At 45.8% G+C, this 12235-nt stretch overlaps 1 protein-coding gene across 12 annotated transcripts in view; it reads right to left on the reverse strand.

Annotated features, from left to right (window-relative positions):
* plekha5 (pleckstrin homology domain containing, family A member 5) overlaps positions 1 to 12235 on the reverse strand; it is a 460471-nt gene that overhangs the window by 362829 nt on the left and 85407 nt on the right. The window contains exon 1 of one of the 12 annotated variants that reach the window (XM_038811103.1): positions 6212 to 6374. The exons of the other annotated variants lie outside the window; for them this stretch is intronic. The gene's annotated coding sequence lies outside the window, so the exon portion shown is untranslated. Of the gene's footprint in view, positions 1 to 6211; positions 6375 to 12235 lie in introns of those variants that run through there. 12 annotated transcript variants of the gene reach the window in all.

Consider the following 12235-nt stretch of genomic DNA (forward strand, 5'->3'; position numbering starts at 1 on the left):
AGCGGGACATTTCCCTGCTCACTTTTGTCTTGATGCCATGAGATTTCAAGATTCGAATCAATTTTGAGGATGACTGCATTCAGCAGGGACAGCTTCCCGATTTTGGCACAATTTCCCAGATGTTAGTGAAGATAACCTTGCAGAGTCAACTGGGTTTTGTCCCATCCTTTGCTTAGGTCAATGCCAGGTGGTCCGTTCAATTGTTATTTCTTGTCACAAGTTAATACAGATGAGTTGCTGCCAAGCTTTTTCAGACAACAGTTAGCAATGAACTACATTGCGTGGATCTGGACTCTGATGTGCAGGTATATATGGGGGGACACGGTAGCACAGTGGTTAGCTCAATTGCTTCACAGCTCCAGGGTCCCAGTTTCGATTCCCGGCTTGGGTCACTGTCTGTGTGGAGTCTGCACTTTCTCCCCGTGCCTGCGTGTGTTTCCTCCGATGCTCTGGTTTCCTCCCGCAGTCCAAAGATGTGCAGGTTAGGTGCATTGGCCACGCTAAATTGCTCTTAGTGCCCAAAAAAGTTAGGTGTGGTTACTGGGTTATGGGATAGGTTCTCTTATGGTCTCTTTCTGCACTGTAAATTCTATATCTCCGCAATTCATAGCATTTATCAGGTATAGAAGTGGACACCTAGAAATTCATTTCCCATCACTTGATGCTAGTTGTCTGACATCCCAATCTTTGCAATTTAACCATGCATTTAACTTCAATTATTGATGAGGGTCCACATCAAATGTCATAACCTGCCTATTGTTTTACAGATTCTGACTGATCCATTATTGAGTTCGTGTTTTCTCTTTCTCCACTGATAACAATTCACATTTCATTAAAGAATCAATTAAATATTCCCATTTTACCATCACCAACATTGCAGATGGACAGCACCGTTGGCAAATATCAAAAACATTTGCCACGTTTCAAAATTAATTAGATTTAGTCTAAATTGTAAATTTAATAATGGTATTCAAGAGGTTATATATATTATACATGCCTAGACAGTGAAACAGATCAGATGGATCTCATTGGGTTCTTTTGTGCATCAAAATGTTCCTAATTGTACCGTTTGATTGAGCTTTATTTAAGCTGAAAGTTTTGGCTGAATGATTTTTCTCCCAGCTGAGAGCACAAGTGCCCATTTCCTCCATGGCTATTGATTTGCTGCAGAGCTTTGATGTAGTGGGTTGGAAGATGATGATTTTTTTCAGTGCTGTCAAGTCAGGATTTGGGTTACATTTACAGTAAAATATTCTTCATAAAAGGGGTAAGCGTTTTCTATATAGCTCAGATTCCACCAAAAGCTAAATCATAGCACAATAAATTACTCGGCCAACATCTGGGTCTGGTGTGGAGTCCTTGATTAAAGTCAGTTAATGGTCGTGGATTCTAACTTTGACTTTGTCATCCACATTGGCAGAAGTGAAACTCATAATGAGTAATCCCTTTCAATAAGTCATTCTTTTTATCTGAACTGAGGCCAAATCATTCGACTTGACAGCATAATTTGGTTCATACAACAGTACTAATTATCCCAGACAATGTTCAATAATCAAAAGATCACACAATCCAAAATATGCAAAGGAGCAACCTTAATCAGAAGACTTAAAAGAATATAAATATTTATTGGTAAGAGGGCATGATTGCATTGGTCATTTGTTGTATACTGACGTCAATGGAATTTAATATCTGGTGAGGCATTGAAAGAGAGGTCAGTGCGATGTTATCAATTCTGTGTTGCTGCCCAAGTTGCATTTCTATCTTATCTACAATTTCTATACTTTTTTCAAAAAACACACTTCCCATCCCAGGTATTGTTGAAATCTTCTTATTCAAAAATGTTATTGCTTCTTCCTTGACTCTTCCATAATTCCATCCTTTCACTATCTAACTCCATTCATGAAAAGGTCAACATATGCATATGCTTTCAAAGAAACATCTTGTTCTTATGGCAATCATTCATCAATCTTACAACTTCAAAATATTTTTAAAATCATGCTGTGTCTCAATTTAAGCTTCAAACCGTACAAATTTAAATATACCATCTCAGTTTATGCAACACAATCATGGAATCCCTACAGTGCAGAAAGAGGCCATTCAGCCCATTGGGTCTGCACCGATCCTCCAAAAGAGCACCCGACTTAGGCACACTCCCCTGCCCTATCCCCGTAAGCCCACCGACCCTGCACATCTTTGGACTGTGGGAGGAAACCGAAGCACCAGGAAGAAACCCACACAGACACGGGGAGAACATGCAAACTATTACGACACCTTGGGCTAGTGCACGGTCAATTCCAGCCCCACTTGACCCGGAGTCATAACACAATTGAAATTAACAATTAATTCTTAGAAAACACCCAAAGTCTTTGGTCTTTCGCAGCTCAACAACTACAAACACCAGGTCTGTAAATTTAAACACAATTAATTTTAATAATAACAATAACTACAATTAAATAGGCAGCAAATGCAACTGGTTAACTATTATCTAATTCCTAACCCCCGCTTTAACTCGCCCCACTCTCAAACAAAACAAATACAGAGGGGAAAGAGGGGTGCTAATATCAAAAGTTAAAAAGATAAAAGTTTCAGGTGGACATCTTCCAGTACATCTTTTAGTCTTGGCCTTCAGTTGGAGGTTCTTGCTTTCGGTCTGTAATGGTTTTTACTGTGGATTCATCAGGATCTCGAGACTTTTCTGCAGATTCAGAAACAGTAGGGAAAAAATCATCTTGGAGAAAGAGAGAGAGAGAGAGAGCAACTCACAGCTTCTTCTCTCAGCGTCCAGGAGGGATGCGATTCAGTCAGAAACAGGGGAATGTAAAACAGGGGACAAATAAACGAATGAGCAACTAAATACAAACTTTGGTTCTCTCTTCACAAATGAGGACACAAATGCCAGAAATGTTGGGGCATGCAGGGTTTAGTGAGGGGGGGGGGGGGGGGGGGGAGAACTGAAGGAGATCAATATCAGTAGAGAAATGATGTTGGGCAAATTTACAGGATTGAAGGTTGATATATCCCCAGGACCTGATTATCTACATACCAGAGTACTTAAGGAAGTGACTCTAGAAATAATAAGAAGTCTTACAACACCAGGTTAAAGTCCAACATGTTTGTTTCAAACACTAGCATGTTGGACTTTAACCTGGTGTTGTAAGACTTCTTACTGTGCTCACCCCAGTCCAACGCTGGCATCGCCACATCATGGCTACCATCAAGGAATAATGGATGCATTGGTGGTCATCTTTCAGGATTCAATAGACTCTGAAACAGTTTCTGCAGATTGGAGAGAGCTAATATAATTCCACTATTTAAAAAGGGAGGTAGAGGGAAAACAAGGAACCAAAGATCAGTAAGCCTGACGTCGGTAGTGGGGAAAATTCTAGAATCCATTATCGAAGATTTTATAGCAGAGCACTTAGAAAACAGTAACAGGATCGGACATAGTCAGCATGGATTTCTGATGGGGAAAGCATACTTGGCATATCTACTGGAATTCTTTGAGGATGTGATATTTGGGCTTTCAGAATGCTTTTGACAAAGTCCCACATAAGAGATTAGCGTGTAAAAATTAAAGTGCATGGGATTATGGGTAGGGTATTGAGCTGGATAGAAAACTGGCTGGCAGACAGAAATACAAAGTAAATATTAATAGGTCTTTTTCAAATTGGCAGGCAGGGATCAGTGCTAGGACCCAGCTATTCACAATATATATTATTATTTAGATGAGGGAACAAAATGTAATATCGTCAGATTTGCAGATGACACCAAGTTGGGTGGGAAGGTGAGCTGCGAGGATGATACAGAGATCTTTCAGGGTGATTTGGACAAGTGGAGTGAGTGGGCAAATGGATGGCAGATGCAGTATAATTTGGATAAATGTGAGGTTATCCACTTTGGCAGCAAAAGCGAGAAGGCAGACTATTATCTGAATGGCCATAAATTAGGAGAGGGGAATGTGCAAAGAGACGTGGGTGTCTTTGTACACCAGTCACTGAAGGTAAGCATGCAGGTACAACAGGTGGTAAAGAAGACAAATGGTATGCTGGCCTTCAATGTGAGAAGGTTTGAGTAGAGGAGCAGGAATGTCTTGCTGTAAATATATGGGCCTTGGTGAGGCCACACAAGGAATATTGTGTGCAGTTTTGTTCTCCTTATCTGAGGAAGGATATTCTTGCTCTACAAGGAGTGCAGCAAAAGTTTACCAGACTGATTCCTGGGATGGTGAGACTGACGTATGAGGAGAGATTAAATCAGTTCGGATTGTATTCTCTGAAGTTTAGAAGAATGAGGGGCGATCTCATTGACACCTGTAAAATTTTAACAGGACTAGACAGGATGTTTCCAATGATGGGTGTGTCCAGAACCAGGGGTCACAGTCTGAGGATATGGGGTAGACCATTCAGGACAGAAATGAGGAGAAATTTCTTCACCAAGAGAGTGATGAGCCTGTGGAATTTGTTACCACAGGAAGTAGTTGAGGCCAAAATATGTTTTCAAGAAGCAGTTAGAGATAGCACTGAGGACGAAGGTGATCAAAGGACATGGAGGGAAAGTGGAATTAGGCTTTTGAGTTGGATGATCAGCCATGATCATAATGAATGGCGGAGCAGGCTCGAAGGGCCGAATGGTCTCCCCAGTTCCTATTTTCTATGTTTCCTGGGTTCTCTGAAAATGTCCCACCTGAATGAAGCCAATCACTGTCTGTGCCAGGCAGAATACAGTCTTTGGCCAATCCACTGATCACCAGTCAACCAATCGAACTGAATCCCTCAGATCTGCCTTGTGCCAGAAAGTCGGAGTTCCTCTGTTCAAAATCTAAATCTTCATAGGACAGTGTACTATTTTACAACTTTGGAATTCCTCACTTCCTCTGCTCAACTTAAAGACATATATCCATTAAATATCTATGGATCAAAAAATGATAATGACAAACTAAAATAAATGGGAAATAAGGGAATTAATGGGAAGAGTCCATACACAACAGTCAACGAAGGCTGTGAAACAGCAGTGCTAACCACTGCCCTACCGTGCCGCCCATGTAATAAGTTTGTTAAAATGAGTTTGATTTATAAAAACATTTCCAGCACACTTAGACCAGTAAGCTAGCAAAATCAACAACAAAATGGTAATTTAAACAAGGTAAGTTCAGTTCACGCTAATAGCAACTAAAATTAAAAACCACTTCTCATCAGGAACTGACTTTATTTTGGCGTGGATCTCTGAATTTTTCTCATTGAGGTATTTAGTGGACTGAGCAAATCAGTTATCTGAGAATTTAAATCTGTGTACGTGTAAGCCTGTGCACCTAACATTTGTTTTTGAGGCTTCAAAAACCACCTAGCAATATAATCAAACAACACCAATGGAATGCATCTTGAGGGTTTGAGAATGTAAATGAAGTACAAAGGAATTTGTTTTAAAAAACTAACTACCTCTTGAACATTTGGCAAGCTTCTTTTTAAACAAATTAAATGACAGTAGTCAAAATGAAAGCTGTCGCCGTGATAATGGCACACCAGACTTTAAACAAAATGACATCCTAAATATTTTCATATAAAGCTAGTACGCGAAGAATTGTATTTAACACAGTTCATCATGGTCACTTGCATTTGCAAATCTTGCTTTCATGCACTAACCTTTAAAAAAACAATTAATGCAACAGCAAATGGAATTATAAAACTGTAATACGACTTTATCTTGTGTCATTATTCCTGGAGCAGAGTCTTTGCTGTTTAGTGTAATCACTGTGCATTGCTAGATAATTTCTGTGGGACCACATTCCCGTGTCCCAAAAAATACATTATTACAAAAGCAGTCAAATAAGATTTGCTTTTTACACAATGTAAAACAGAAAATAATTTTTTTACCCTTAGACTAATTAAAATACAAAAATATGTCTATAGACAAACTGATTTGAACATCTATTTCCCACGGACCAATAAAGAGCTTCATTGCTTGGAGAATCTTCTTATAAATATTTCTCAAATACGATCACTGAAATTGTACCTTTCTCTCTTTTGTATCAGTGGCTCACCATTACCAATGTTTCAAGAAATCATTGCTTCTGACATGCACTTTTGCCCCTATTTATTAAATTGAGAATAAGCAACTTGCCTGCGAGAGATTGCAGAACTTCAACCACATGGTGGCAGCGCTCACTCAAGTCTCCTTTTAGACATTATTAAAGAGGTTTTTCTGCACAACTGACCTCAATTCAGCTCCTCTGGTATTCGAATCGGTTGGTCAGGGTTCAGGAGCAGCAATGACAGCTGCGAGAACGGCAACTGGAGTGGTGCTTTGTTATTGAGGTTCTTTGATCAACTTGCATCATTAAAAGTAACGAGCAATGATAACCAAGAAATCTATCCTTTGGCATCACTGGCTGCTTGCTTATGCTGACTGCTCATTCTGGATTAGTAGACTACATATATCCTAATCTGGAGGCAGTGAGCAGCAAAAGCCTGACTCAGCCCTGGGTCGGAGAAGCCTTTGAAAAGGTGAGAAATATATTGGTTGCTGATCTCAGTTGCCTTGAAGCTTTTGGATTTGCTTCACTCAATAATAGGAACAGCTGCTGATTTCTGGCCAGTGACCTTTCCTGCATCCCGCCTGGTTCCTGGTTTCCTCCTTCAAATAGCTTCTGGACTCACCCAACCTCTGCAGCTGGACAACTGCTGATTGTTTACTCCACCTTATCTGTGTTAACTTCATTCCACTGCAGAACCACGGACTTTAACTCTGTACTCCCTCATTTTGTCGTCTCTCTATTCCCCATTTACTATTAGGACATATCTATCTCAATCATGCACATGTCATGTTCCAATATAGTCTAGACTTCAAACTAATTTTTATTTTTTAAAACCAAACACAAAAAAGACTGCAAAAAGATGGCCACCCAAAGATCACCTCCTTTTGTGGATTGAAAAACTCTCCTGCCTGCAGTAGAAACAAAATAATCCTTCCAGACTGATGTGGACTCGATGCCTTCCCTGAAATTAATTCAAATGGATAATTTCAAATTGAATGGGTAACTCAGATACAACACATGAGCTACAACAAATTCTCAAGGCGTGAGAGCCACCACAAATGAAATAGAAAGGACATAATGATCCATCTTATTTAGAACAGGACAATGAACTCATGGGGATCACATGATGAGACACTTGAGAAACAACCTCCTTGGAAATTCAACTACAGGAAGCCCCACAGCTCACTGACAATCCTGTGCTTTGCAAGATCTTCACTTGAATTAAAGCATCAACTAATCTAAGAAACTACAGACTTGCCAGAAAAGAGACTGATGCAATCGTAAATTGTACTACTTCACATTCACCTGTTTCCCTAATCAACGCGTGTATGATATAATGTGTGCAAGTCGAACACGTGAGGCATCGGGCGCGAATTAATGGTTTCTAAGTGTGGTTGCAAGTGAGAAATGCTACAAGTTCCCCAATGCTCAGCCCAGCGAGACTGCCACTGCTATGAAACGTTAATTGACCCACTTAACGAGGCCGCACAAGAACCATAGCGCAAATCATGGTTCGCTGGCTGAGTCACTCACCAGTCCCCATTAACAAGTGACAGCAGTACTTAAACTGCTCCTGCACAGCCAACCCCACTCCACTTTCAGCCATGCCACCACTGAGACCGGCCCCACACTTTGGTGATGCTGACCTGAGACGACTGTTGAATGAGGTAGAGGCCAGATTGGATGCCATGTTCAACCGCAGGTCCAGGAGAGTCATCCAGAGGGCAACCACCGCCGCCTGGTAGGAAGTGGCAGCGACTGTCAGCTCGGAGAGCGTGACCAACAGGACCGCCTCCCAGTGCCGCAAGAAGGCCAATGACTTCCACCGGGCCCTCGGGCAAGTTTGCACTGGACCCCCGCTGCACCCCCCAACAAACCCTTCCCCTCCCTATTCCCTCCTCATCCCAAGCCCCCCCTGCCCCACAAGTAACCACACGTGCGGCTAATGATGACCCCTATGTGCACCCACAGAAGATGGCTCGCAACCGATGGGAGGGCCCAGAAGGGCGGCAGGGTGCCAGGCATCAGAGTCTCCAGCCCTATGAGAAACGGGCCATGGAGGTTATGGGGTAGTGGCAGAGGACAGATCGGTCACCCATGTGCAGAACAGCGCACGATGCGGAGGTCAGGATCCACTCTCCGCCACTCAGATGGCCTGTCAAACGTGAATTTTCAATTTCCATTCTCCCGCTGATGGCTCCAGCCCATCCGGGGTGCCCCCACTGCCCCTCCTCAACCCCCTTTGTGAGAACACCTCAGAGGAGAGCTGTGAGGATCCAACAATAGACACGACATAGCTGTCATTCCCACCCTCCACCAGTGCAGAGACATACCCTTGGTGGGCAATAGTCGTGGTCAGGCTTCTGGGGCACATAGTGGTGAACACCATGCAGCTGCAGCTGCACATCAGATGGAGGAATGCCCAGGTGAGACAGCAAATTAGGGTTAGAGTTAGGGTTAGGGCGAGGTCTGCTGGATCCCAGAACCCAGCTGGGTTCCAATCAGATAATGAGCCTCTGGACCAGATTCACCAGAAGCTCATGCAGACTATGCGGCCGTGAGATTCAGAGGGGGTATAAGGTCCATAGCCGATTCAATGAGTCCCAGTGGCCACGGGTGCATGAGATGGCACCAACAATGCGTGGCACCGAGGCCAACACTGCTAGGGTGGTGACTGCAATGGAGTGCTGCTGCACAATGCCAGCAGCATGAATGGAGATATCCAAGGTGTAGCGCAGTCGGTGACAGCCATGGCTGAGGGCCTTGCTAGAATTTCCAACTCGCTGGGGGACGTGACCCTGTACTAGGTGGACCCTGATGAGGCGCTGCGGGACGTGTCCCAGTCACAGATGGGAACAGCAGAGAACATTGACACCATGCTGCAAACATTGGGGAGCTGCGATGGCTGACAGAGCCATATTTTGCTGGGGCAGCTGGGACTCATGGGCAGCACAGTGGCTAGCACTGTTACATCACATCTCCAGGATCCCAGGTTCGATTCCCGCTTGGAGTCACTGTCAGTGCAGAGTCTGCACGTTCTCCCCGTGTCTGCGTGGGTTTCCTCCGAGTGATCCGGTTTCCTCCCACAAGTCCCGAAAGACATGCTTGTTGTGTGAATTGGACATTCTGAATTCTCCCTCTGTGTACCCAAACACACACCGGAATGTGGCGACTAGGGGATTTTCATAGTAACTTCATTGCAGTGTCAATGTAAGCCTACTTGTGACAATAATAAAGATTATTGTTATTTGAACCAGCTGCTCCTCTGTCCCCAGGTGAACTCCAGGGCCCTATGGTCACTGACACAGAGGAGGGGGCACTGGATGTGACAGCGATCACCAGCTCCCCCAAGTTGCACCCCTCTGACAAGGCGACACCCACTACTGTGCAGTACAACGGTACACGTGACGCCGGCAAATGCACCAAGGCTCTCCGTCCCCAGAGGATGCCCGCCAGGGGCAGTGAAGGCCACAGGACGTGGGAAGCAGCTGGCTGCCTCCACCTCTGATGTGCATCCAGGGGATACATCTAGATGCAGAGGTAGAGCACAGAAGGATAGGCAGGTCAAGGATAACCACACGCCCCTCCCCCCGACCCAGGCACACCACGTGCAGGTGGTGTGTAAGTGAGCACGCACCGGGGGTCAAACTATGGCATAGATTGAGGAGCACTGGTGCTCATCTTTCTGCTGGTTATTATCACTGCCCTGCCCTTGACAGTGACCCGCTGAAAGTGTTGACACAGTCCCATCACCCTGGATTGATGTGCCACAGACCCTGGAAGGATGGGAAATGGTGGGCCGAGGGGGTTGGGGAGAGGCAGAGAGATTGGGGCGAGAATGGCGGGGTGGGGAGAGGGGGAAGAATGGGCGAGGTCACAACCTATGTGAAGGGAGCAAGGAGGGCCTCCCTGGCCCTCCAGGCTTGTCGGTCCCTCACCTCTTCCACCTACCCTACATACTCCAGCTGGTCTTGTGGGTCCTCTCCGGGCTCGTCCTCCAGCTCCTCCTGGTCTGGCCCTCCTCGTCCTCCTCCTCGGAGGTGGCCACATGTTTCTCCCCTTCCACCTCCACCAGCATCTCCCGCTGCTGTGACAGGTTTTGGAGGGCAAAGCAGACCATGACAAAGTGGCCGACCCTCTGGGAGGTTGTACTGGACAGAACCACCAGAGTGGTTGAAGCGTCGGAACCGCATGTTGAGGAGTCCAATGCACCACTCAATAACAGCCCGGGTGGCCTCATTGTGTCAGGTCTCCGCATCGGTCACCGGCCTTCGCACTGATATCATTCGCTAGGTTCTCCCCCAAAATCCTACCTGCCATCCTGGGATGATCCTCGAAGAGGCCAGGAAAGACCAACTGTAGCTGTCATGCAAACTCCCTGGGAAGCATGCACACACGTGCATGATCTTCATCTGCCGGTCACACGAGTGGACATTCAGGGAGTGGAACCCCTTCCGGTTGATGTAGGGCACTCCCAGACCACCCGATGAGTGCAAAGCAACATGCATGCCAGGGTCCATGGATCTGGGGCATCCCGTCGATGGCGGAGAATCCTGCTGCCCGGGCAGCTTGTTGAGCTTGGTTCAAATCATAGTTTATATAGTTGTCACTTGTGGGCTGTAGCTTGTGAGATGTCACACAAGTCCCCAATCGAGCCTGGAATGATCCCGAGGCATAGAAGTTCAGGGCTGCGATAATATTGACGGCCACCAGGAGCGGGTATCCTTCTTCTCCACGTGGCTCTAAGTCTACAAGGACATAATACAGATACTGCACTTGCTGAGGCGGCGCCTCTGGCGGCAAACATGTCCATTATCTGTTCGAAAGACCAGTGACGCCTGTACATTTTGCTCCATCGCCAGCCTCCCCCTCTGGGTCCCTCCCTGGCCTGTGGGCAGCCGGGTACTCGGGGTGTGGGGGGGGCAAAACACATGGGCCGCCGCCTCGGGTCTCTGGCAATGCTGCTGCCTCTACCTTCTCCGGCGTCTGGCCACCTGGCCTGCCAGCAGCACCTCTAGGGCAAGTTATACCATTCAATCCACACCATTCAATATCTGTAAGGAATTGGGAGAGGATATGACAGTGACAACCAGTGATATCTTCCACTACGGAACCCTCCAAGCGTTAATGGTTGCCCACGCACCCCCAGCTGCAGAGGATGCCCTTGCTCACTGGTCCCCACATCTTGTATCCCAGATACCCGAGTGTAACATTACCTGGACTGGGCGCAGGTCTACTCCCCGACGCACAATCCCACCCCTAGTAACCAAATGTCCCCGGTGCAGGGGTCCAGCTCCTGGGTGTTCAAATGTTGGAAACTATGCCCATGGTGTTGCTTCCTGCAGTGTTCAGGCACAGTATCCAGGCATCAGGGATAGGGTTAAAAGTTCAAAAGTGGGCACTGGCAAGCAAGACGCTGGTTTGAAGTGTGTCTACTTCAACGCCAGGAGCATCCGGAATAAGGTGGGTGAGCTTGCAGCATGGGTTGGTACCTGGGATCTCGATGTTGTGGCGATTTTGGAGACATGGGTAGAGCAGGGACAGGAATGGTTGTTGCACGTTCCAGGATTGAGATGTTTCTGTAAGAACAGAGAAGATGGTAAAAGAGGGGGGGGGGTGTGGCATTGTTAATCAAGGAAAGTATTACGGCGGAAGAAAGGACGTTTGAGGACTCGTCTACTGAGGTAGTATGGGCCGAGGTCAGGGAGAGGAGAGGTCACCATGTTGGGAGTTGTCTATAGACCTCCGAATAGTTCCAGAGATGTAGAGGAAAGGATTACAAAGATGATTCACGACAGGAGCGAGGGTAACAGGGTAGTTGTTATGGGGGACTTTAACTTTCCAAATATTGACTGGAAATACTATAGTTCGAGTACTATAGATGGGTCAGTTTTTGTGCAGTGTGTGCAGGAGGGTTTTCTGACACAGTATGTAGACAGGCCAACAAGGCGAGGCCACATTGGATTTGGTACTGGGTAATGAACCCGGCCAGGTGTTAGATTTAGATGTAGGTGAGCACTTTGGTGATAGTGATCACAATTCATGTTATGTTTACTTTAGCAATGGGCAGGGATGGGTATATCCCGCAAGGCAAGAATTATAGCTGGGGGAAAGGCAATTATGATGCTATTCGGCAAGATTTAGGATGTATAGGATGGGGAAGGAAACTGCAGGGGATGGGTACAATCGAAATGTGGAGCTTTT

Source organism: Scyliorhinus canicula, chromosome 11, assembly GCF_902713615.1.
Source record: "Scyliorhinus canicula chromosome 11, sScyCan1.1, whole genome shotgun sequence".
NCBI lineage: Eukaryota > Metazoa > Chordata > Chondrichthyes > Carcharhiniformes > Scyliorhinidae > Scyliorhinus > Scyliorhinus canicula.